We start from the raw sequence: 26170 nt of genomic DNA, 5'->3' as shown, positions 1-26170 counted from the left end.
ATAACAATGAGTCTCATATATGGAATCTGCTGCTTATTCTCCTTTAATAGGATGGCTATTTTGAAAGCAGGTGCTCCAAAAAGCTGTTTTCCCAAGCACTAAACAGCTTTTTTTTTTTTTTTTTTTTTGTCTTTTTCCTTTTTTATCCGTACTGGGGATTGAACTCACAACTGCTTGCTTGCAAGGCAGGTGCGCATGCCGCTGAGCTAAATCCCCAGCCCCTAAACAGCTTAATTTTAAGAGACACAACTTTTAATCTCGTTAGCTTGAAGTTTGTTGTACTTGTCCCTAGGGTGTAATGACAGAATGAGTTTTTTTGATTTTTTGGGTGTTCGTTGCTATTTTTGGTTTTGTCTTTTTGACAGTTTGTTCAGGTTGGCCTTGAACTCACTTTGTAGCACTGGCTGACCTTAAAGCAGTCCTCCTACCTCAGCTTCCTGAATGCTGGAATTACAGGCATGCACTATTGCTTCCAGCACGAATGAGATTTTTGTTTAACTGCTCACCCTCTAAATCTATGTTTTCGTTTGTTTGTTTTCCTTTTCAATGCTCTATGAAACTCAGTGCCTTATGTCTGCTAGGCATTTGAACTACACTCCCAGTCCCTCATTCTTTTGACTCATAGCAGGCATTAATAAGGTGTTTTGTTAGGTTAATTAATAGAGTTGAGCCAAGTTAATGGTGTGGGAACTGCAGAGTATGAAAATCAGGCTAAAACTTTAGCTTATTTTCCATTCTTTGGCTTATTAACATACTTACTAGCCAACTTAAGAAATTTCCCTAAACAACCACAAAGAAATATTTTCCATAGATCATACCAAGAAATAAATTTCAGGTACTGTATAGTAAATCAAAGTTAGACAAGAAGCTTTTAGTAGATCATCTATTTATAGGGTGAAACTGCTCTGGTTACTCTTCCATTTTGTTTTGGAAAAAGTTATATAGCCCAGGCCATATCAAACTGTCTCTGCCTTCTAGTACTAGTACTAGGATTGCAGACATCCACTTCCATTCCTGACTCTTTTTTTTTTTTTTTTTTTGTCGGTATCAGGGATCGAACTCATGACCACCTGCTTGCAAGGCAGGTGCTTATGCCGCTAAGCTAAATCCCCAGCCCCCATTCCTGACTCTTGATTACTAACCATCCCCTTAAGAATTGGGGATTGAACCTCGGGTCTTCACAATGAACTGCATCCTCAGCCTTTTTTTTAAATTTTGAGACAGGATCTCACTAAATTGGCCAGACTTAAACTTGTTATCCTGCGTCTGCCTCTCAGGTTTTGGCAGGTTAGTTTGGTTTGGTTTGAGATAGTATCTTGCTACATAGTTCAGCCTAGCCTTCAATCCACTGTATAGCTCAGGCTGGCTTCAAACTTAGGGCGGCTCTCCCACCTCAGCTTCCTGAGTGCTGTGTGCTACCTCACCAAGCCTCTTGATTACCTTCAGTGCAGTTCTTACTATGAAACTTTAGGAATGAGGTATTACGTTTCAAAGGAAGGATTTAGCTGGGCATAGTAGTGTACCTATACTCTGGTTTAGGCAGAAGGATCGTTTAAGTCCAGGAGTTTGAGGCCATCTTGGGCAACATATTAACACCCCATCTCTTCAAAACAAACCAAAAACCCCTTAACATTTCTAGAACACTGAGTATAGCTTTGGGTTTCATTCTTCAGCCCTTTTGAAAATCTTACTCTTGGATTTGACTTAGTCTAGACCAGTATTGGCAAACCTATGACATGCGTGCTGCAGCAGGCTATTCACATCCTTGAAAACTCTAAAAGGTTCACTGTCATTGGTCTAGACCGTGTTTTACTTAAATTTCAGGAAGTATATTATTAAAGATGAAAGGTAGTAACTATACTGTTACTGAGTTAAAAATAGTATTTAGAATACCCTATTTTATGAAAATAGAAATGTTTTAGATGAAATATCAAATTTAGTAGAATTAAAATAAATTGTAATATCCAAAAGAATATGAAGGCCTGAGCTCATCTTGTGGAGTGTTTACATTATTTAAATACCTTAAAATTTGCATTGATAAGTAGTAGGGAAGAAATGCGGCCTTCAACTCCCGCAGTGTTGGTGGAGGGAGGTCCCGCCAGCTGCCAGGAAGAAGCAGTAAGGAGACAAAGTGGCCCCCATCCCACCATGCACCAGTGGAGGCCCTGCTAGCTAAGAAGCAACAGGGAAGCCTTGCAGGGCTCCCTGTGTGCTGAGGGACCCCTGTTGGCCAGGGAGAAAGAGCAAAGAAGCTGCCTCTGCCTCTGGCCCCCATCCCGATAGACTCATCACGGGCTGAGATGATAACAACTGAAATAGGGAAGCAAGCTGACCTTTATGTTATTGGATTGGTTTTGCTGGCCTGGGGCCAGTGGTCTGGGCAGCTGATTAGAGGATAACAATATGCAGTGTAATAACAACTGTGGATTTCCCACTGTCCTGTTACTGGCTTTTTGTTGTTGTTATTTCACTTTACTGTTTTGTTTTACTCCCTTTAAAAAAAATTTGCGTTGATAAATGGTGCTCCCCACAAACTGTGATGTGGGGTTATGGTCAGGATCAGCCTGACTTTTTTTTTTTTTTTGTCTTTTTCCTTTTTGTCGGTACCAGTGATTGAACTCAGGACTGCCTACTTGCCATGCAGGTGCTTTTGCTGCTGAGCTAAATCCCCAGCCCCTCAGTCTGACTTTTCTAAACACTGTCAAACCACTCTAACCTGGCATGGCAAGCCCTTGGGAGGCTGAGGCAAAAGGAGCACTCCAAGTTCAAGGCCAGTCTGAACTACATAGGGAGACCTGTCTCAAAGAAAAAAAATAAATAAATAAACAGAACCCACTAATCACTGTATCCAAATGAAAGTTATACATAGTGTTACATTATCTTTTTTTTTTTTTTTTTAACTTTTTATCGGTACCAGGGAATCGAACTCACAACTGCCTGCTTGCAAGGCAGGTGCTTATGCCGCTGAGCTAAATCCCCAGTCCCCTAACATTATGTTTTTACTTTTGAAAATACTATCTTACTAGTCCCTGGTTTGTTTTTTTTTTTTTTTTTTAGTCCCCAGTTTTATTGTTTGCTTTTTATGTACTGGCTGTTGTCAGATTCCTGAGGGTTTGGTTAATATCCTCAGTAATAGTATTGCTTCAGAGGTTAATTAATATAAAAATTAAAAAACCACAGGATTCAAAGCTGCATCATGCTGGGATCTGGCAGAGAATGTAATGTGCTCTGCATTCCCTACATTATATATTCTTTTGTGGCATTAGGACTGGACACGCATTCAGTTTGAAGATCCGTGGACAGACATATATTTGCATCTAGTTGTTATGATTCATGTTGATGATCCTTTTTGTTGTTGTTATTTTGTTTTATTTCTTTTTGGTACCAGGAAATTGAACTCAGGACCTTACACAATGATACCCTTTTTAAAAAGGGAATAATCAGGTTGAAGTCTAATCAAAATTTAGCGAAGAACTGGCTCAATAAACTTCCTCGTAGTTTTCATTCATTGCAGCTGAGTTGGACTGAGGCTGGTTAACTGAGCAGTCTCTGAAATGTCAACATTCTTTACCTAACAGAAACTTGAGAATCAACTACTTTTACTAAAGTAGCCTCATTTTCCTCCATTTTAATTACATTCTAGTGACATGCATGTCTTTCTTTCACCCAGTTTGTTTGTTTGTTTATTTATTTACTTATTTACTGGAGAACTAGACCTTCTGTAGTTCAGGGTGGTCTTGAATTCACTGTGGGTGCAGAGGTTATAGGCATGCACTGCCACTCCAGCTTCTTTCACTCACTTCTATGTTTGCAAAAATAAGACAGTTATGGGAGAAAGCCTGTGGTTTAAATTGGGACTGCAATTGGAGGTTAGACTGTTGCTATAGTGTTTGTTCTTGGAAGAGAAGTTAAAATACAGTATTTTTATTCATCTTACAGTAAGTTTTAAGTAAATAATAAGTCTCCCTTTCTCTATCTTAATGTCGGAGATCACCATTGTTAACTGTTTATTAGGTAGCATTTTGTAAGCTACATATCTATTACATTCTTACAGTTTATGAACAGAAAAGATTTTACTAGACATATGCTATACATAGTGTTTTGTCCTCTTTTTGAAAATAGGTTTTGGGTAGTTTAGCGGTACAGTGTTTGCTTATCCTGAGCAAGTCTTGGATTCATTTTCTAGCACCCAAAAAACTGTTGTTGTTGATGGCAGTGGTGTTTTTTTTGTCTTGTTTTGTTGATACTGGGAGCAAACTGGTCCCCCAAATGTTAAAACATTTTAAGTATAAAATTTCTCTGACACAACCCTTATCTTTCTCCACCCTACCCATTTCCATTTCAAGAAATAAAGATGGTGTAAGCCTAGCTACTCAGTAGGATGAAGCAGGTACCTTGAGAGTTGGAGGCCAGCCTGGGGAGCATAACAAGACCTGGTTACCTTTCCAGGGTTTTGTATCTGTGTACATAGTTACATAGTTGATGACTTTTTTTTTCTTTTTGGTCTTTTTTTGAGGTAGGGTTTCACTGTATGGTTCAGGCTGGTCTTGAACTATGTAACTTGTGGCTCTCCTCCTGTCTTAACCTCCCACATGCTGGGATTACAGGCCATGCCACACCCGACTCATAGTTGACTTCATAATATGTCTTTCTTATATGTACTTTATGTACAATATAATAGGACTAGATTTTTTTTTTTTACTGTTGCATAATGTATCTAATTCTAGCACCCAAAAAAATAGGTTTGTCTTGGTTTATTTTGGTTTGATAGTGGTAGGAATCAAACCCAGGGTTACTCTACCACTAAATTATATTCCCAGTTCTTTTATTGATTTTGGTTTTGGTTTTGTTATTGTTATTTTGGTACCAGAATTGAACTCAGGAATTGGTTGCAAGGCAGGCACTTGTGCCACTGAACTATATCCCCAGCTCCTGTTATTTTGAAATAGAGTCTTACTAATTCCCCAGGCAGGAGTTGAACTATAGTCTAGTTTATGTAGCTAATTTGCTATTATTGGACCTGTAGGCTATTTCTCCTTTTATGTAAAGAAAAATGGAAAGAATGTTCTTGTGCTCGTCTTATTGTAGACATGTGCAAGTGTATTTTATGGTAAATGCCAAGAAGGATTTCTAGATTGTAGATTAGCTTATCAGATGCTTTTTCTTTGCTCCTAATTTATGCTTTGGCTAATAGTAAATGAAAGAACTTTTTTTCGTCACTTTTTTATTTGCAGTACCTACTCAGGCCAAAAAACAGAACCCAGCTCCCTTTATTTATTTATTTCTTATTATTTATTTTTTATTTTGAGACAGGGTCTCACTGAGTTTTGGGGGCTGGGCTCCAACTTGCAATCCTCCTGCCTTAATCTCCCTGAGTGTTGGAATTACAGGTGTATGTCCAAGTTCCTCAAATTTATAAAACTCTTGATGTTTCCCAACTTATTATGTCTTTTTGTTTTGCTCATGTTTTATTGACTTTTATTTCTTCCATAAATAATAACTTATTAGGCATAGGGTCTTTCTTTTTAGACTAGGCTGGCCTCAAACTTACGGGGATCTTCTGTCTCAGCCTCCCAAGTACTGTGATTACAGGTGCTCACCACCACATCTTGGCCTTCTCCTAGGTTATAACATGCCATTTGTAGTGTAAAACACTCAAATTCATTCATAGATCTGTTTTTGTTTTTGTTCTTGAGGTAGGATCTCACTATGCAGTTCAGGCTGACCTGGGCTTACTATGTAGCCCAGGCTGGTCTCGAATTTGCAATGACCCTCCTGTCTTAGCCTCCTGTGTGTTTTGTTGTTTTGTTTTGTTTTGTTTTGTTTTTTGGAACCGGGGATTGAACTTCATGACCACATGCTTGCAAGGCAGGTGCTTATGCCACTGAACTAAATCCCCAGCCTCACTTTTTATCTTTTTGAGACAAGTCTACAGAGTCCACGCTAGCCTTGAACTCACTATGTAGCCCAGGCTGGCCTTGAAATTGAGGCAGTCCTTCTGTCTCAGCCTCTCCAGTGCTGGATTTGCAGGCATACACCACCATGCCTGGCCTAATCTGTTTTTGAAGTGTGTCCTATTTCTTCTATTTTATTGCCAGTACTACAGTTTAACTTACTGTGTACTAAAGGCATGCATAATTGTAACTTACTCCATCAACCTATTTTTAGTGCTTTTTAAAATCCTACACAGAGTGCTAATGATGTACCTTGCTGATAGAGTGTTTGCCCAGTGTGTACATGGTCCTGGCTTTAAGCAACACCACGACACAAACACACAGATTGTGCAGTTTTTGTTAGTTTTATTTTTGCATGCTGTATGGTTTTTTATGTTTTTACAAATTACTTTTATTAATAGATGCTGGAGGTATAAAGACAAAGTAGACCAAATCCTCCTCTAGTGAAATGTAAAATCTAGTAATGGGGGAATTTACAACAGATAAGAACATATATATATATGATGCTGGTAGAAATAAAAGACGACAAAAGGGGGTTGAGAACTAGGCATGGTTGGTATTTTATATGGAGTGGATTAGGAAACCCCACTAATTAGATAAAGTTTGAGCTGACTTACAGAAATGATGAAGCCAGGCTTGTGGTTACCTGAGGAAAGACCGTTATAGAAAGAAAAGAACAAATACGGCAGTGAAGATGAAAGTGTCCTTTTTTACTTTTTGAAGTACTAGGATCTAACTGTGTGAGTGTCGCACTATGTACCCAGCCCTTTTTTCTATTTGGAGATAGGGTCTTGCCAAGCTGCCTAGATTATCCTCAAACTTGAGCTGTTTTTGCTTCAGCCTCCTGAGTAGCTGGAATTCCAGGTCCTTATACATACTAGCTAGATGCTGCACCACTAAACTACATCTCTAGACCTTTTTTTTTTCCTTCTGGTACCAGGACTGCGCGCTTGCAAGGCAGGTGCTTATGCCACTGAGCTAAATCCCCAGCCCCTTCAGACCTTTTTTTAGAAAAAATTTATATATAGATAGATAGATAGATAAGTCTTGGGCCTAGGATCTAAGTCTGAACTTGAAATTTGTTTCATGTATACCTACATGAAGCCTAAAGATAATTTTATATAGTAATTTCATAGGTAATTTTACTGTACCTTTGTTTTTTCTGTGACCTGTCACACAAGGTCAGATAGGTAGTACATTTCCTACTTACGAGGTTGTGTTGATACCCAGAAAGTTTGGACTTGGAAGCATTTCAGATTTGTGAGTTACGGATGCTTAAGCTGTATTTTGAAAGTATAACTGACAGGATTTGCTGTCATTACAAAGCTGTAGAGTTTGTATGCTCATTTTTATGTAACCAGTTAGGATGTTCTCAGCTTTAATATAAAACATGTTTAGTAGTTTAAACAATATGGTGAACATTATCATAAGGAGTCCAGTGCAGAGCTTTGCAAGAACTACAGCTTAAAACCACACTGAAATTCCATCTCACTCCTGAAAGAATGGCCAGGATCAAGAAAACCAACAACAACAAATGCTGGAGAGGCTGTGGGGAAAAAGGAACTCTCCTACACTGTTGGTGGGAGTGTAGACTGGTACAACCTTTGTGGAGGTCAGTCTGGAGATTTCTCAAAAAGCTGGGATTGGAAGTCCCATTTGTTCCAGCTATTCCACTTCTAGGCATATTCCCAGAAGAACTGAAAGCATCGCACCACTGTGATATATGTGCACCTATGTTTATAGCAGCACAATTTGTAATCACCAGATCTTGGAAACAACCCAAGTGTCCATCAACTGAAGAATGGATAAAAAAGTTGTGATATTTCTGTACAATGGAGTATTACTCAGCTATAAAGAAGGATCACATTGAGATGTTTATCAATAAATGGGCGCAGCTTGAGACCATACTCATAAGTGAAATAAATCAATCTCGCATGTGTGAATACCAAATAGTTTCCCTAATGTAAGTAATGATTCAAATATATAAAAGTATGTGGTAATCATGATTCCCCATTATGTGGCCTTGAAGCCTTATAAAGTTTTCACTTATTAATTGGAATGTCTTTATTCTGGGTTTCTTGATATGGAAATATTTGAAGCTATAGTATATGAAGTTTTATTCAAATATTTCAAGGAAAAAGACAGACACTATGGTAACTACTGTTAAGTCGGGTTATTTGGTGGTAAAGCACTAGGTTGCTGAAACAGTCATGTTTTGACCTGTATTGTTATGTTGTTATGTCCTCTTTTATCTCAACCTCTCCCTTATTCATTGAAAAAATTATTTAGTTATTTTTTATGGTTTTTTTAATTAAGAGGAAAAATTTTAAAAATTAGCAGGATATATTATAGTAACTTTTTTTGATTTCCTGTTAACTTGATTTGAAGTCCTGTAATACTCCCACTATCTTATTTTGACTGATTAGACTCTGTTCCGTTCTGTATGATAGTATCAAGTTTGAGGGTATAGGCAACTACTTGGAAGGCAGTAAGATTCACTAAGATGCCCATTCTGGTTTGACTATTATCTCCTTTGGAAGTCCTGTAATGTTTACAATGTTTAAGTTTTATTGGTCTTGTTCTCAACTGTTTTGTTCAACTTTATAATACCTAATGAGATAGACAATTCTTTTTAAGGAAGCAAGAGGCATTATGGTAACGATTGTTGATAACCTTGTACTCTGTTTTTACATCATGTACTATGTCTATCCTTGGTTTTGACTGACAGCTTTGTTTTGCCATATTTGACTTTATTCTCTTCCAAAAAAAAAAGGTAATAAGAACTACGGAGTTATAGAACCCAAAATGTGTAAATTTTGTTGTAAAAAAGAGAGGGGAAAAAAGTGCTCTAAAGGATACAACTGCAAGTGTGTTTAGGGGTATTAAATAGATGACCACATTAATGTTTTTGGTTGGATCATTGAACACAACTGTTTGTAGTCTCTGTTTGAATATCCACTTTGTATGCTCTGATACTGTGACTTGAGCAACTATCTCTAAGATGATAATGTGTAATCTATTAACTGGTGATTTCTTACTTTTTTTTTTTTTTTTTTTTTTTTTTTTTGTAGTTTTGTATTACGTGTACCCTTACACCACTTTGTTTTATTTTGTTTTTTCTCTTTTTCCTTTTAAATAAAATTAAAAAAAAAAAGAACTACAGCTTACAGAACTGGTTCTTAAACTTTACCTTGCTTAAAAAAACACCTGGAGAGCGGGCAAATCACTTGAATGATTATGTCTTTTTAAGAAGTTTGAATTATAATCTCCATGCTCTGATCTGAGTACCATATTTGGGTAACACTGGCTTGAAACTGGTTTGGTTTGGTGTTGTTTTGTTTTGAGGGTTTTTGGTCTTTTTTTTGTGTGTGTGTGTGTGTCTTTTTCCTTTTTATCGGTACCGGGGATCGAACTCACGACTGCCTGCTTGCAAGGCAGGCACTTATGCCGCTGAACTAAATCCTCAGCCCGGTTTTTGGTCTTTTTGAGATAGGGTTTTGCTATGCAGTTCAGGCTGGTCCTGAACTCTAGTTTGTAGCCTAGGTTGGCCTTCTGCCTTAGCCTTCTGCCTTAGCCTCCTGAGTCCTACAATTATGGATATGTACCACGACACTGGATGGAAGTACTTTAGTGTTTAATGTTTGAAGCAGATAAAGCACTGGGTTACCTAGGTTCAAATCTGTGTCACTATTTTCTGTCTGCATTTAAAATGTTCAGGTTAGGCATGGTGGCACACACCTGTAATGCCAGCACTCAGGTGCCTGAGGCAGGATTGCTGTGAGTTCCTGGCCAGCCTGGGCTACAAACTGAGTTCTTGGCCACCCTGGGCTACAAACTTGAGTTCCAGGCCAGCCTGAACTGCATAGCAAAACTTTGTCTCCAAAAGACTAAATAAATAGATAATAATGTGTCCAGATACATGAGTTCAGGGAGGTGATTTTGTTATTTCTAATTTTGTGGTGTTGTGTATGAGACATGTATTTAAATGGTGGTAACAGAATTTTGGGATTTTCTTTTTGGCTAAGTACATCATCAGGGCTGGGTTGAATTTTGGTTTTGCAGTGATGGGGACTGAACCTGGTTCTCAGGTATGCTAAACAAGTGCTGTACTGCTAAGCTGCATACTCAACTCCATTGACAGACTTTATACTCTGTCTGGGAGGACAAACTGAAGAGCTGAAATTTCAAGAAAGAAATAAAGTGCTTACCAGTCAGACTGAAGACAAGAATACTTTTTTCTTATATGACAAAAGTACAGTTTTGCCAAGCATGGTGGCCCACTTCTGTATCCCAGCACTTTGGGGAGACTGACGCAGGATTGCCATGAGTATGAGGCCAGTTGGGCTTCTTTGTGAGTTTAAGACCAGCCTGAACTGCATAGCAAGACCCTGTCTCAAAAAAATAAGATAGTGTTTCTTTTTATATACAGATATAAAATTGTAGTGGAGCAACAGAAGAGGAAAGGCCTTAGGATCCTCAAGTAAAAAGGATGGAGAAGGGGCTGTAACTTCTAGTTAAAGGAGAAAAAAGTAACTTTCAGCAGGAGAGGAGAAAGTGCACGTAGAAACTTCAGAGGAGCTGATGATGCATTTGATAGGAATGATAGTGTTCATCTGTTAGAACATGGTAATTTTGTCGTACTGAGGATCGCACTTGGGACCTCTTTCTGAGCTGTAGCCCCAACCCTTTTCATTCTTTTATTTTGACAAAGGTCTCACTGAATTGTCTCAGCTGGGCTTCAACTTGTGATCCTCTTGTCTTAGCTTCTCAGAGTACTGGGATTACAGGTGTGTGCCACCATACCTGGCCAGATCTTTAAGATCTTTTCTAATTATTGACATGCAGTACAGTGGTTAAGGCAAAACTAATTTCAAAACTTGTCTGACATCACTGCTCAAAACATTCCCACTGGCTTGTACACTGGTAGTATGAATGGATTTAATCACTTTTATTGGTCTTTTTATTAACAGGATTAATAAAAAGCTCCCTAATGGGATAGTCATGCATGGACCATCAATGGCTCAAGTCATCTACCATACAAATGAGAGACCCATAATGAACATGTAAAACTGTGGGACCTTGTGGAATATATTTATGATCCATACCTCAAGTTTTCTGACTGATAAAATGTAAACAACAAATCTTTCTGTTCTGGGTTATTGTGACGGTTAAATGACATAATCCATAAAATTGACTTAAGTGTGCACTATACACATTCAGTATGTTTAAGTTATTATAAAATTAGCTTTCAGAAATTTTAGAGAATAAGTACAAAGAACAGAAATTAATGATTCAGCATATTTTAGAGGAAATCTGGCAAGGAAAAGATCTTAGTTATAACCTGTCTACCATATTAATAGGTGATTGCTGTCTGTGACTTTAGAATCTATATTGACCGAAATAGCAAAAAACCATAAAACTTGAACTTTTTGGCCCTTCAGTTAATTAATCCAACAAATATTTATTGTATGACTTGTGTGTTAAAAGACTGTGGGTAATGTACCTTCTAAAAACTTACAGTCTAATAGGTTAAAAGAGAATAAACACAGTAAGACAAAATTTAAACTCTGTAATAAAGGGAAGTAAGAGAATGTATCTGCCAAGAGAATGTTGCAGTTTCTGATGTGATCTCAAGTAAATCATTCTTCATTCTTGCTAACATTCTGGACAAGTGGAGAAAATAGGAGTGGCATATGGGGTTACAATGTTAGTATTATTATAGTAGAAAGCAGATTGGAGGATGGAGCAGATAGATGACTGGCTGGCTGGCTGGCTGTGCGTGGGAGCCAAGTCATGCCTCTTAACTGAAGTCTATCAGATAGATCCATCTGGTTCCAAGCCGTGCTGTGCAGATTAAAACTTCCCTTGCAGGGAACAATGTGAAGAACCTTTGTTTAAGGAAAAAAACGTAGAAACACAGAGTTGAAACAAGTCAGCCTTGTTTTTGTATGATTTGCCACCTAGATAGGTTCAGGTAAGTTACCCCATCTTCTGGGGATCCTAAGTATGAAGTTCAGTGATAGAATGTTTGTCTAGCATGTGCAAGGCTCAGGGTTCTATTTCTACTGCCCCAAAGGCAGTAGTGTGTTTAGCAGTCTTTGTATAAACCAGGCGTAGTGATGAGATCCCCTTAAAAAGAGAATTGGGCTCAATGTGGTGGTGCATAATCCCAGCTCTCGGAAGGCCAAGGTTGGAGGATGGCAAGCTCAACCCCATCCTGCTTAAAAATATAAAAACGGGCCGAGGACATACCTCAAGGTGGATGCAGTCTCTAGTACTGCTGAAAGAAGGGGGAAGGGTGTTAGAGAAAGTTCTCATGGAGGAGATGATGATAGTGGAGCTGAACAGTTTTTAAAAATGTGTAGAGCTAGATTACAGTGGCATAGCCCTGTAATCCCAGCTGCTAGGAGGTGTAGGCAGGAGGCTCACAGGTCTTAAGACCATAAGAACCTGTCTCAAAATGAAACATAAAACGGGCTGGTCCTGAGTATGACCCATAGCAGCAGAGGTTTATTTATAAGCATGTGCAAGACTCTGAATTCAATCCCCAGTACCACCCCCCAAAAAAATTTTTTTAAAGTATAGATAGAAAGCCAGAGATTAGAAACTATAACTGTGTTTTCAAGACAAGAAACTTTTAATTTAACTGAGCATTTGAGTTCTTGATTTCAGTTGTGTTGTGTGGACTTAATTATCAAAGTAAACATTTAGTCCTTGAACAGTGACTTGTTGGCTCATTTTCATGGTTATTTGATTTCATGGGTATCAAAATCAGGCCTTTCTTATTTTAATTATATCCAGGCTGTTTTGAAAATGAGCTAAAAACTATCTTTGAATCTATGAGGCAACTATAATCCTCCTCCTATGGGAAGAGAGGAAATGGACCTGTAGTGACTTAGCAGAGAAGAGGAAGGTCAAACCCAGGTGCCCTGACAGGAAATAGTTAGTGGTCAATCTGTAGAACCTCTGAAAAGTTTAGAGCATGGAAGAGGTGGAGTAAAGACTGAGGCCAGGGATGCCATGTATGTCCATACCAGACTGTAGGCTTAGTACTCTTGGCTCCTAACTCACCCTCAGTAGTTGAATACCTACTATCAATTTTGTAGAAGTTACGTGTTTTGGCATTTGGAAGAATTGAAGTTGAAGAGTTCAGGACTCAGGACCCCAGATCCAGAAGGGAATAGGGATAAAGATGCCAGACTGAAAATGCAAAGCAGGAATCAAGTATAAAGTCTAGTCAGCCAATGTGGGACTTCTGGTCTTCTCTCACCAGGTAATGGAGAGGATCTTTCTCTGTAGCCATAGGGTGACCCTAGAAGAGACAGCCACATTTATGTATGTGTATCCAAAAGTATTGATTGCTTAAAACATGCATAACATGTTTTTGTTTAATTGTTATGATAGAAGGCAAGCAACCTCATAAAGTCATTTACAACCAAGCCATAGAACTATTCCATAAAGCAGGCTCTAGAAATTGACAAAAATCTGGGATTAAGAAAATGGGAACAGGAGGTGTAGCTCAGTGGCATAAGTACCTGCCTAGCAAGCGTGAGGTCATGAGTTCGATCCTCGGTACCAAAAAAAAAAGAAGAAAATGGGAACATAAAAGGGAACAGCTAACTATATAAGGTTGCCAACATTATTTTTAGAAACATGTGTTTGTTTAGTATGGTTGAGGCTTTGAGTTCAATCCCCAGCATTGAGAAAAAAGGAACGCATGGAGATTTATGAGAAAAAACTGTTGTAGTTTTTTTCTTTTATTTTGGATCATCATGATTTGCAGATAGGATTGAACAGTTACTACCAAAGAAGAAAGATACCACGCTTGTGGTCAGGGTTAAGTCCTAGTTCATCCAGTAGTGACACTAATCTGCATTTAATTTCATTTTGATAGTTTTTTTTTTTTTTTTTGTCTTTTTCGTTTTTATCAGTACCAGGGATCGAACTCTCGACTGCCTGCTTGCAAGGCAGGTGCTTATGCCACTGAGCTAAATCCCCAGCCCCCATTTTGATAGTTTTTATGTGGTGGTTTTGTTTTTTTGTTTTGTCTTTTTGAGACAAGGTCTCCCATGCAGTTCAGGCTGGCCTTGGGCTCACTTTGTAGCCCAGGCTGGTCTCACTTGCAACGATATTCCTGCCTCAGCCTCCACAATGCTGGGATTACAGGAGTGCGCCACTGCACCTTGCATACTTTGTCTGTTTAGTAAAGTAACTGAACAATCTTAATCTTAGCTCCTGAGCAAATTGTGTTCATTTATGGTGGATTTTTTTTTTGTGGCTTGTTTTTTTGTTGTGGTGGGGTTTGTTTATTTTTGTTGTTGTTGTTGTTGTTTGCTTTTTGGTGGAATACTGGGGATTGAACTAAGGGCTTTTGCACCAAGCAACATCTCTAGCCCTTATTTTTAATTTTTTATTTTGAGATGGGGGCTGGACCTTGTGATCAGACTTCCAGAATGCTGGGATTACAAGTGTGTACTAGCAGGTCTGGCTTGTTGGTTGCTTTTGATAGTAACCTTAAAATGATCTAGTTTAAGCTCCTCCTCAGTGAAAAAAAAAAATTCAGCCTATCACATCCTTGATATAGAGAAAGTTGGTTATTAGCAGATAGTACCTACTGATTTACAAATTTATTAAGCCAAATCCATCTTACTACAAATTGCCTTCATTTCTTCTAGGCTCATTACCAGGAATAATACAGAATTACTTATTTAAAGAATAATTCTTCTTTCATAGCTAAAGGATATTCAGTAAAACAACTGTCATGTTCTTCTCTTCTAGCATATTTATTTATTTAGTACTGAGAATGGAACTCACAACCTTGTGCTTGCCAGGCAGGTGCTATGCTACTGAGCCATATCCCCGGGTCCATTGTAGGATTTTTTTCTTTTTTCCAAATCCATTTTATTTCAAGGATTAAAAAGAAGAAGAAAATAAAAAAATACAACAAAATTTCCAAACACGTCAGTCAGAGGCAACAATGGTACATACATTGTGCATTGTCATCCTCAAATCATTCACCCAGTGCACAAGACATTTAGTTATCTGAACAATACAGCAAAAATCTTTCTTCTCTTCAGTCAACTCAGAGAAATCAGTAGTACAACTATCTTAACTTATTTTTATATACATGTACATATATACATACACTTTTTTCTTTCAACTTGTCACACTAATGAAGCAATATGTTGATACGTATGTCCTACTTATCTCACTAATGAGATAAATCTCAAGATGCATCCCATTTACCTATACAAGTCTCCAGTTTATCCTTCTTTATGGCAGAGTATTGCTCCATTGTATAAAAATACATCTGTTTTATCCATTCCTCAGTCGATGGGCATTTAGGTTGTTCCAAGATCTGGCTGTTACAAACTGTGTTGCTGTAAACATGGGTGTACATACATCACTGTGGTATAATGTTTTTTTTTTTTTTTTGTCTTTTTCATTTTTATCGGTACCAGGGATCGAACTCACGATTGCCTGCTTGCAAGGCAGGTGCTTATGCTGCTGAGCTAAATCCCCAGCCCCGTGGTATAATGTTTTTAATTCTTTCAGGAAAATAACCCATAAGGGGAATAGCTGGGTTGAATGGGACCTCTAGTCCTAGTTTTTTGAGGAATCTCCCTCAGCTGATTTCCACAGTGGTTGTCGAGTCTGCATTCCCACCAACAGTGGAAAAGGGTTCCTTTTTCCCCACAGCCCCTCCAGCATTTGTTACTGGTTGATTTCTTGATAGTAGCCATTTTTTCTGGAGTAAGGTAGAATCTCAATGTTGTTTTAATTTGCGTCTGTCACCATTCTAGAATTTAAATATCTCTCATGCCATGTCTTATTTTTCCTAAGACATCACTTAAGAACTTTTCACTGCTCACTGTCCTGGGATCTTTGGTGATAATTAGTTATCTTTTTTAAGTATAGTGTTAGAATTCCTACTTACCAGGCTGAGGCTTCAGCTCAGTGGCGTAAGAGCCTGCCTGGCAAGTGCAAGGTCATGAGTTCAATCCTCAGTACCCCCCCCCAATTAAATAAATAAAGAATTACTACTTACTACCCCAAATGTACAAAGGATAGTTAGTAAATCCTTTGCTTTACTATTAATGTATCCTAAAGTTGTAATTTTTCTTTTTTTTTTAAATTTGTTATGACAAGTTACATAACTGGATTGTGATAAACTAAAATTTCTCAAGTTTTTTTGTGAAACTGAAGTTCTTGGTTTTTTGTTTTGTTTCGTCTTTTGGGACAAGGTTTCAGGCCGGCCTTGAATTCACTATGTAGCCTGAGGGTGGCCTCGAACTCTGTTCAGTTTCCTCTTGATGCTTTCATTTTTGAATTACTTTTTCATTCTGTTATCCAAGAAATTATGCTAAAGAGCCTTGTAATCTGTGTATGTTAATACGGTTTTTTGTTGTTGTTGTTTTTGCAGTGATGGAGATTGAGCCTAGTACCTGCATACTACATACATGCTTTTAAAACTTTTAATTTAAGGCAGAGTCTCAGTTGCTGACTTCTCTAGGCTGGGCTCAAACCTGGGATTCTCTTGGTTCAGTCTCTCAGAATGCTAGGATTACTAGTGTGCACCACTATACCTAACTAGTAAACACTTTCATGATTTTATTCAAGATATGTAAAACTATTGCATGGAACTTTCAGATAACCATGGAGGTTTTACCCACTCTGTCTCCTTTAAATAGTTCTAAAATCATAATAAAAGAATACGTGAGGACAAAGATGAATGGAGGACGAAATCACAGTAAATGAGAAATTTAGCTATTCTTTGGAAAGTAGGAGCTGGGCATGATGGCTCACGCCTCTATCCCAGCACATAGGAGGCTGAGGCAGGAGGATTATTGCAAGTTTGAGACCTGCCTGGGCTACCAAGTGAGCTCAAGGCCAGCCTGAAGTGCATAGTGAGACAAAGACAAAAAAGAAAAGAGAAAGAAAGAAAGAATAGATAGGGGTAATTATATACATTGAAACCCTTGCCTTAAAAGTGTGTGAAACTGGGAGGGGGAGGCGTTAAAAAGTATGTGATGTGCATGTTTAAATCTGCTTAAATGAAACCTATTAATCTGTATAACCAATACTGCATGCACTAATTTGAACATTGGGGAGGGATTCCACACCTGTCTGTAAGTGACAATTCACACTGAAAATGTAGGTGCACTAAAATTATCATATAAAATTATTTTGTGCAAGGCCAGATGTGGGTGCATGCTTGTGATCCCAACCCTGGGGAGGCCGAGGCAGGAGGATCACCATGAGTTCAAGACCAGCCTGTACTACACAACGAGACTCTGTTTCAAAACTAAAAAAATTGCAAAAAAATTTTTTTATTTTGTGTGAGTACTAGAATTTGTTCTCCAGGGCCATGGGAGTGTGGTGGGGCCGCTAAAGAATATTAAGTGACTTAGCCAGTTGGGTGAAACAGTACCTTCCATTGTCTGCATAGAGTTCTGTCTGTATGACTAACAAAATCTCCAAAGAGATGTAGGAATTGATAGCAAAGGGTCTCATAAAATAACAGGATAAAGCTGGGTGTGGTGATTCAGGCTTGTAATTCTGAGGTGGCTGAGGCAGGAAGATGGCAAGTTTAAGTCCAGTATGGGCAACTTAGTTACTTAAGGAGATGCTGACTCAAAAATACCTGGGTTTATAGTTCATCCATCCCTAGTACCACAGTTAATTAATTAGTTAAGACAAGGTTAAGCTGGCAGTGGTTTGTGCCTCTAGTCCTATGTGTTCCCAGATCTTCAAGAGACTGAGCTCAGGAGTTTGAGTCCATCAGTAATGTCAAACCTTTCAGAGCTTTCAGTAATACAAACAGCCCATTGTGTGGCCTGCTTGCCCTGTATGGCATATGTGCCGTAGGGTTGCCACTACTGGTCCAGGCAATATATACAGCCAGACCCTTCCACATTCTGCCCCCAAAATGTGTATATATATCAAAACCAAGGATGTGGTTTGAGTAGAAAAGCTGGTAATGATTCAGAGATTTACTTACCAAGTGGTTAAATCTTGTGCTAGTAAACCACTATTTTTCTCCATAGAAAACACAACTTTTTTCCCCCTTTGGTGGGGCAAGGGGTTCAAGGAAGCAGAAGCTTAGGATTCTGATGAAGAATGTTTATTCACCTTTTTAATGTAATGAATATAATGGACAGGACGAGGTAACCAAGTAGTTGAGGAATTGCTCCAAAAAAGAGAGGCCAGACAACAAAAGTCAACTTTCAAAGGGAAAAAAAAGCTGAGAATAAGAAAATAGTGTGGAGAAAGGGTACTAATTTCTAAGAAATGAAATGCTGTATCTTTTTTTTTTTTTGTCTTTTTCCTTTTTATTAGTACCGGGGATCGAACTCATGACTGCTTGCTTGCAAGGCAGGCGCTTATGCCGCTGAGCTAAATCCCCAGCCCCAAAATGCTGTATCTTTAAAAGGGTGCTGTTTTAAAAATCTTACAACAGGTAAGAAAATACCTGGAAATAAAACAATAAAATAAAAAGTTTGGAACTAAAATTGAAGCAGTTTCCTAGAAAGTAGAACACAGAGAAACAATAATGAAGTAGGATTTTAAAAATCTAAAAATAGACCAAGAAGTCCTATATTTGACTAGTAGAAATTCCAGAATGAGAGGACAAGTAGTGAGAAATCGTGCAAAACAAATTTGTGAAATATTTTCCAGTTTGGGGGCTGGGGATTTAGCTCAGCGGCGTAAGTGCCTGCCTTGCAAGCGTGTGATCGTGAGTTCAATCCCTAGTACCGGATTTTTAAAAAAAGTGTAATATTTTCCAGTTTTGATCATATATTTTCTTCATATCAAAGTGGCTGATAAAATAATTTTTAAAAAGGCTAAGTTAAATTCTGGTTAAGGGTAATGTACTGCGTGCCCCCATGTGAACAAAGTATCTAAAGGAGTAACCAGAGATTACATCTAAAAGACCAGAAATAGAATTACATATTAGAGTAGTGAGATAAAAAGTTAGAGATACATTAGGAAATGTCTTCGGATGTCTTGAGTGGAAAAGATTTTGATTTTGTAATTTTATTTCCAATATATCAATCAAATGTGAGACTTTAAGATATTTTAAACTTGCAAGAGACAAAAAGTTCTCAGGGGCCCCTTTTTCACCAATACTAGAGGATGTGCCCTTGAAAAGTAAGAATATGGTATCCAGGGAGTAAAACCCAATAAAAAAGCTGAAGACCAAGGCTGTGTGACTGTCTCAAGAAGCCTTAGAATGTTGCAAGGGATTCTGGGGAGGTTCAGCCCCATGGGGAAAGAGTATGTGACATATTTGAGCATGTGGGAAATAGCGATAGATATGTCACTTGAGGAAAAAGTGAGAGTACGCAGAAAGAAAAATGAGGTCATTAGTTTGAGTGAAGGAGCACATTACTGCTCACCACTTTGCTCAGCACTTCATAATAGTAGTCAAGTGTTCATACCAATGCCTTTTTTTTTTTTTTTTTTTTTTTTTAGGTGCTTTGAACAACTCTTTTTGGTGGGAACCAGGAATCAAACTCGCGACCTTGTGCTTGCCAGGCAGGCAGTGCCTGGCAAATACAGCCACTGAGCTATATCCCAAGCCCCAAACAGTTATTTAACTGAAATGGACTTCCATTTTATTTTGATCCATCTTTTCCCCATGGCAATTTACAGGATCTTCAAGCCAATATAAATATTTCATAAATATTTGGCCATCTGGATGTACATGTACACAATACCTTAGCAGTATCTTTCAGCAAGAAAAACACTGAAGAGTAAAGACCTGACACAGTTAATGAGGTAAAATGAAAATCTGCTCCAAATACTTGTTTCTGAGGTAAAGGCACCTCACACCTGTTCGGTTAAGAAACCCATCTTCACAACACAGAATGTTTTTTTAAGTGGGGCCTGGAACACTTAGCTGCCAACTGGGTACTGAGTGGCAGAGCTCCATCCCCGGCTTATGCCATGATCCATAGGGAACGGGTTACAGTGACTCAGGCTTCTTCCCCTGGTTCTCACAAAGCACATTCTCTAGGCGGGGCAGGCTGGCACTTCAGTTTGCCCAGGTCCCTTTCTCCTTGGCTTCTTGTTTCTGATCATTTTCCTTGACACATTTCATGAAGCAGTTGCAACCCTTTGAGTGGTTGATACGCTCAATATGCACATCAGCCCTCATGGTGCGTGTCTTGCCCTTAACTTTTTTGCTTACAACAGTGCCAGCAGTATGCTGGGTAACACTGGAGACGCTTCCTGTCTTGCCGTGGTAGTGTTTGTGTGACATTCCCCTCCCCTTGAAGTCTACACTATCGCCTTTATTGTAGACTCGCATGTATGTAGCCAAAGGAACAGTCCCATGTTTTCTAAAAGGCCTAGAAGACATAACAGGTTCCCCTCCTCTTTCCCTTTGCGTTCGTGATTTTGGCAAATTATTGGAAGATGGCGGTTCTGGACAAAGGCCATACTGACTCTTGATTTATAGAGATTGTGATAAAACTACACTGGATGTGGAGGGTGGAAATGGAAGTTGAAGCAAAACATTTACCTTCTAAGGCAATATACCTATGAATAATATCTAAAGCTGATAAATCAAGCATATAGGGAAATAGAGACAAGTATCAGGACTCCCTAGCAGATACTGCAGAATATAGTGACATGGAAAATCCTGCTGAGTTTTTTTGTTTTGTTGCGCTTATTTTAGAAGGGTGGTTTGAGGCAAGGTTTTGCTGTGTAGTGCATGCTGGCCTGGAATACTGTCTAGCCCAGTGTGGCCTGAAACTCACAGTGATCCTCCTGCCTCAACCTCCCCAGTGCTAGGTGTACAGACATTTGCCACCACACCTGGACCTTCTGTGTTCTTGATCTTTTTTATCTTACTGACTTTATATGAAAACTCAGTTTTAACTAGGAGTGATGATATACACCTATAATTCCAGTACTTGGGAGGTTGAGGCAAGGGGATCACCATGAGTTTGAGGCCAGCCTGAATGAACTACATAGAGAGACCCTATCTCAGAAAGCCCTCCCAAAAAAGTTGTTTTATCCCTGTAACACCAGCACTCTGGGATGCTGAAGTAGGATGATTCCAAGTTTGAGACCAGCCTGGCAATTTAGCAAGACCCTGTTTGAAAAATAAAGCATGCGTGGTGTTTCATGCATGTACTTCCAGAACTCTGTAGGCAGAGGTAGAAGGACCACAAGTTTGAGTCTAGCCTACACAATTTGGTAATTTAGCAAGACCCTGACTCAAAATAAAAAAGTGAAAAAAGGGCTGAGGACAGAGCTCAGTGAGAAGGCCCTTGGTTCAGTCCCAAGTATAGTACTAGAAAGAAAGGGAGGGCAGTGGAGGGGAGGTGGATTGCTTGCTTAGGATATTCTAGGCTATAGGTTGAATTCCCAGCAACCACTCCCCCCAAAGAAACTTATATTCCCAAAACCTTCCAGATACCATTTAGAATTCTAATCAATACCAGCCAAACAGTTACATCATGCATTCTTTATGTATTTTGTTTCTAACAGTACCACTGTCTTACTCATATAGAACTCTTAATAGATTTCCTTAGTCTATTAATTTGTTATCATCTGACTTTCTTTCAAGCTTTTCCTTTAAATAGTCTTTGGTCTTGTATAGTTTTTTTTAAATTTCTTTATAAAGTATAATTTCGGGCATGCAGTTAGAAAATCTATGGTATATATTTGTTTCTTACATTTAAAATGGGAAATGCTTTTACTGCAAATAATAACATTGATGTATTAAAAATATTGCTTTGGAATACCATTTTGAATGTGTTTGTGGTGGTGTATCTTACATGTCTGTAATGCCAGCACCCAGGAGGCTGAGGCCAACTTGGGCTACAGAGCTGGCCTCAGAAAATCAAAATCAAAAAAAAAAAAAAAAAAAAAAAGTGTGTAAGTGAATTGTAAAATTACTATTTGACATGTCTTAGAAAATTCTAGGGATTTTGCCAGTTTTCAGTTTCTGGCACATGTATTCAAATATATACATGAGGAATTCAAGCTATTTTCCTGTGATTTACCAACCCCTGTGTCATTTTGGGATCTGAAATTAAGGTGATGGTTGTTAATCCTGAGTCAGAGCTCACTGTTGCCTTGGGAGCATGATGCTGCACATATGTAGTGGACCATGTGGGAAGCTGAGGAAGGGGATTTTCAGTTCACAGCCAACTGGGGCAATTTAGTGAGACATTATCTCAAAACAAAAAAAATTTTTTTTTTTTAATCGGTATCAGGGATCGAACTCACGACTGCCTGCTTGCAAGGCAGGTGCTTATGCTGCTGAGCTAAATCCCCAGCCCCACAAAAATTTTTCTAAAGAGCTGGGGATATAGCTCCATTGTAGTGTGCCCCTGGTTTCAATCCCCAATATAGAAAGAAAAAAGAAGTAGAAGAAGAAAACAATAGTGTATAAATACTTTATACTGGGCTGAGCAAAGAATTGGTAATGGATATGGATTTTAGTTAAGTTAAAAAAGCAGAAATCAGCTTACAGAAAACTCAGGATATTGTGTCAGATGCTAAAAAGTGTCCAAAGCAGAAAGTTTGACTTACTAAGTAATGTGTTTTCTAAATATAGTCCTTCTTGATGTTTTTATCTAGAGATATCTTTCTTAGTAGGACATATGTAGTCATGGCATGGTAATGCACCAACAGTAGTTTGCTTGTAAAAGCAATTATAGCTGGGGCTATAGCTCAGCAGCACAGTGCCTGCCCGTCAGGCATGAGGTCGTGAGTTTGATGCCTGGTACCAAAAAAAAAAACCTAGTACCTAAAAACAGTTAGATTTCAACTATTGACAAGGTAATGAGTGGACAAATCACAGTATAAACTTTTTTTTAAAGATTTATGTAGCCATACAAAAAATGTTTCCCTATTAGATTCTGGCAGGAAAATCAGCCCGTTGAAAAAATACTTAGTGTTGGTTGAATGAGGAATAGCATAACCAGTGAAAATTACTTACAGAAAAAAATTTGTTTTGTTTTGGTTTTTGGTATTGGGGATCGAACTCATGACCTCAGGCTTATTACGTAGGCAGGCACTTGCTGCTGAACTAAATCTCTAGCCCAGAAGAAATATTTTTTAAAAATGGCCACTTCAACTCTAGATTTGTGTATGAAATTTCTTTTTTGTCTTTGAGACAAGGTTTTACTATGCAGTTCAGGCTGACCTTAGACTCACTTTGTAACCCAAGCTGGCCTCAGAGTTGCAGCAATCCTCTTGCCTCAGCCTGCTGAATGCTGGGATGACAGGCATATGCCACCACTGAAAATTTTTTCTTACTCCCTGAAATTTTCCTGCTGCTAAGAAGCTTGGTCTCTGTTGGGCTGCCTTGGTCATAAATTTTGTTCAAATCTAGGAAATTGAAATCATGAGGCATAATTTTGTTTTTAATGTAGAACTTGATTTTGTAGCACTCGCTGGCCTACAATCCCTTGACCCTAAATTAACTCAGTATAATATAGTAGATTAAAACAGTTATTCAGTCTGGTGGGTTGGCTATCTCTCCAAAAGATTGGCTGCAGTCATCTGGTGAATCGCCTGGTACTCATGTGTCTCAGGAGGTCTTCATGTAGTCTGAGAGCACTGGTCAGTGACAGCTGGTTCTCTTTGTCCTCATGATCTCTCATCATTCAGAGGACTTCCTTACGTGGCAGCAGGAATGATTCAAGAGAGTAAAGCTTTAGTGTTTGGTGAGGCTTAGCCTAGGAATCATGCAGTAATACTCCACCACCTTCTTTCAGTGAGATCAGGTTACCATGTCCATCTGGATTTAAAGGGTGGGAAAATAGGCCCCCTATTGAAGGGAAGAGTAACAAAATCACATTTCAAAGAAAGGGGCATTTTCACAGAAGATACTGTGTATTGCAGGCCATTTTTTTTGTTATAGGAACAAACGTTCTTTAATGTGTAAACGCATATTTATAAAGAATACAAAAAAGGCTGTTTAATACCAGTCTAGATATCTACGAATAATTTTTATTAAAAAATTCTGTTACAGCAGTTTTAGAATAATGAAATTATATTTTTTAAAAGGACTTTTTACTGAGATCAGTGGTATTATTTTACTAAAGCAAGCGTTTCTAAGCTGTGATCTGATAGATGAGTTGTTTAGAAAATTAAACCTGTTTTCCTCTATTGTCACACCACAGTAATTAACACAGATTTCTGTGACTTCAAAAGGTATGAGGGATCAATCAAGTGATCAGTCAGTTTTTCAGTGAACACTAGGTGGACTGGGTGTCCTCTAAAGCCAGTTCAGCCCTGATGCTGTTTACTGGCAGTAGCATCAGATCCCATAGGTTGAGGACTCAGTCCCAAGACTGTTCCCCAGAACCCATTCAGAATGCCAACTGTAAACCCTGGATGCTTTTACCTGACTATAAACCAGGGTTCCTGGGCCAGAGATTTAGCTCAGTGGTGTAAGTGCCTGCCTGTCAAGTGCAAAGTCGTGAGTTCGATCCCCATACCAAAATAAATAAAAATAATTTTTAAAAAATCAGGGTTCCTGCAGCTCACAAAACTTACGGAAACACTGACATTTTGCTATAAAGGCTGTTACAAAGAATGCAGATGAGGAAGTGCAGGACTTTAGAAAAGGGCCGACAGAAGCTTGTCCACCAAGAACCTCCCAAGTGTCCAGCTGTCAGGAAGCTGCCTGTGCGCTGTCCATTTGGGTTTTTATGAAGACTTTGTTACATCCCAATTGATTGATTAAATAATTGGCTATTGGTGATCAACTTAATTTCTATTCCCTCTCTCCTTCCCAGAGGTTGAGGTATAAAGTGCCAAGTCCCAATCTTTTAATCCTCCCTTGGTTTTTCCAGTGATCAGCACCCATCCGGAAAGTGGCTAGAAATTACCCCTTTTATGAAGTTAAACTATTAGCATTGAAAAAAATATTCTATGCCCAGAATTGGAATGGAAGACCAAATTTATATTTCACAATATTACATGGGATCGTTTTAGTTCCAACATAGACCAAAAGTACAATGCAATTTTGTTGTACTTTCTCCTGTACACTGAATATTGAAATTATACTACTGGGCTCACAACCTAGAACTACAGGATGTCTGAAGACCCATAATGATTTTTTTCCCAGTTTTATTGAGATGTAATTGACAATTAGGGTAATGGTTATTAGATTCTACCGCAGTTGGCTTCTGACTCCAATGATTTACATTCTTACCAAAAGTAAAGTGTGCTTTTCAAGGTGATAGCCCAAGAAAAAACTTGACCTGTAGATCTTTATCTTGTTTTTACATCAAATTCAGAGGCAGATAAGTTCCTGAAGTGTAATTCTTGAGTCCAGAGAGCTTACAAACTAAAAAATAACCTGCTCTACACACCAAGCATACAATGACAACACAAGGATGAAAGAACAGTAGATTTTTCTATTCAAAAGAAGAGAATAGCTAGATATAGTGATCATACATGTAATTGCAGCATACTGGGACAGCTGAGGCAGGAGAATCAAATTTCAGCTCAGCCTGGGCAAAATTCAGTGACTTAACAAGATCCTGTCTTAAAATTTTAAAAATTAAAAGGGACTGGGGATGTAATTCAGTGTGAAGGTGTGTAGTTCAATCCCCAGTGCCACAGAGGGGGAAAAAGAAAGAGGAGGGGCTGGGAATTTAGCTCAGCGGCAGAAGCGCCTGCCTTGCAAGCAGGCAGTCGTGAGTTCGATCCCTGGTACCGGAAAAAAAAAGGAAGAGGAAGCATATAGGAGTTGTTGGTCCAAATCAATTCTGAAATTTAGCTGGGTACATGAAGTTACGTCAACTGGAGCAGCAGGAAATGTTTCCTAACACATTCCCATGTGGATCAGAGCACACAGCAGAGAGACAGGCATATCCTCTGCCATGAATGTGTTAATTATTGGTTACCTAGTTCTCCTTGGACATAAATCCCTAAAATTGTTTTCTAAGGTTTTTGGCTGGCTTTCGGAGTGGTCTCTTGTTTTACATAGATATGTATGTATGAATGTATGAGGCCTATAATCCCTACTGCTCAAGAAGCTGAAAAAGTATTACAAATTCCAGGCCATCCTGAGAAATTTAGTGAAAATCTGCCTCAAAATTAAATATTGAAGCTAGTTTCAGTAGTACAAGCCTATAATCCCGGCTGCTTAGGAGACTGAGGCATGAGGATTGCAAATTTTAAACCAGCCTGGGTGATTTTTTGAGGCCCTGTGTCAAAGTTTAAAAAAAAAAAAACGG

At 38.6% G+C, this 26170-nt stretch overlaps 1 protein-coding gene across 5 annotated transcripts in view; it reads left to right on the top strand.

The window, feature by feature from the left end:
* Fbxl20 (F-box and leucine rich repeat protein 20) overlaps positions 1 to 26170 on the top strand; it is a 104263-nt gene that overhangs the window by 11976 nt on the left and 66117 nt on the right. The window contains exon 2 of one of the 5 annotated variants that reach the window (XM_063251474.1): positions 19431 to 19736. The exons of the other annotated variants lie outside the window; for them this stretch is intronic. The gene's annotated coding sequence lies outside the window, so the exon portion shown is untranslated. The remainder of the gene's footprint in view (positions 1 to 19430; positions 19737 to 26170) is intronic. 5 annotated transcript variants of the gene reach the window in all.

This window comes from Cavia porcellus, unplaced genomic scaffold, assembly GCF_034190915.1.
Source record: "Cavia porcellus strain 051 isolate PalLab524CR breed Dunkin Hartley unplaced genomic scaffold, mCavPor4.1 scaffold_6, whole genome shotgun sequence".
NCBI classification, from domain to species: domain Eukaryota; kingdom Metazoa; phylum Chordata; class Mammalia; order Rodentia; family Caviidae; genus Cavia; species Cavia porcellus.
The sequence above is the reverse complement of the archived record's forward strand: the minus strand, read 5'-3'. Positions and strand labels throughout refer to the sequence as shown.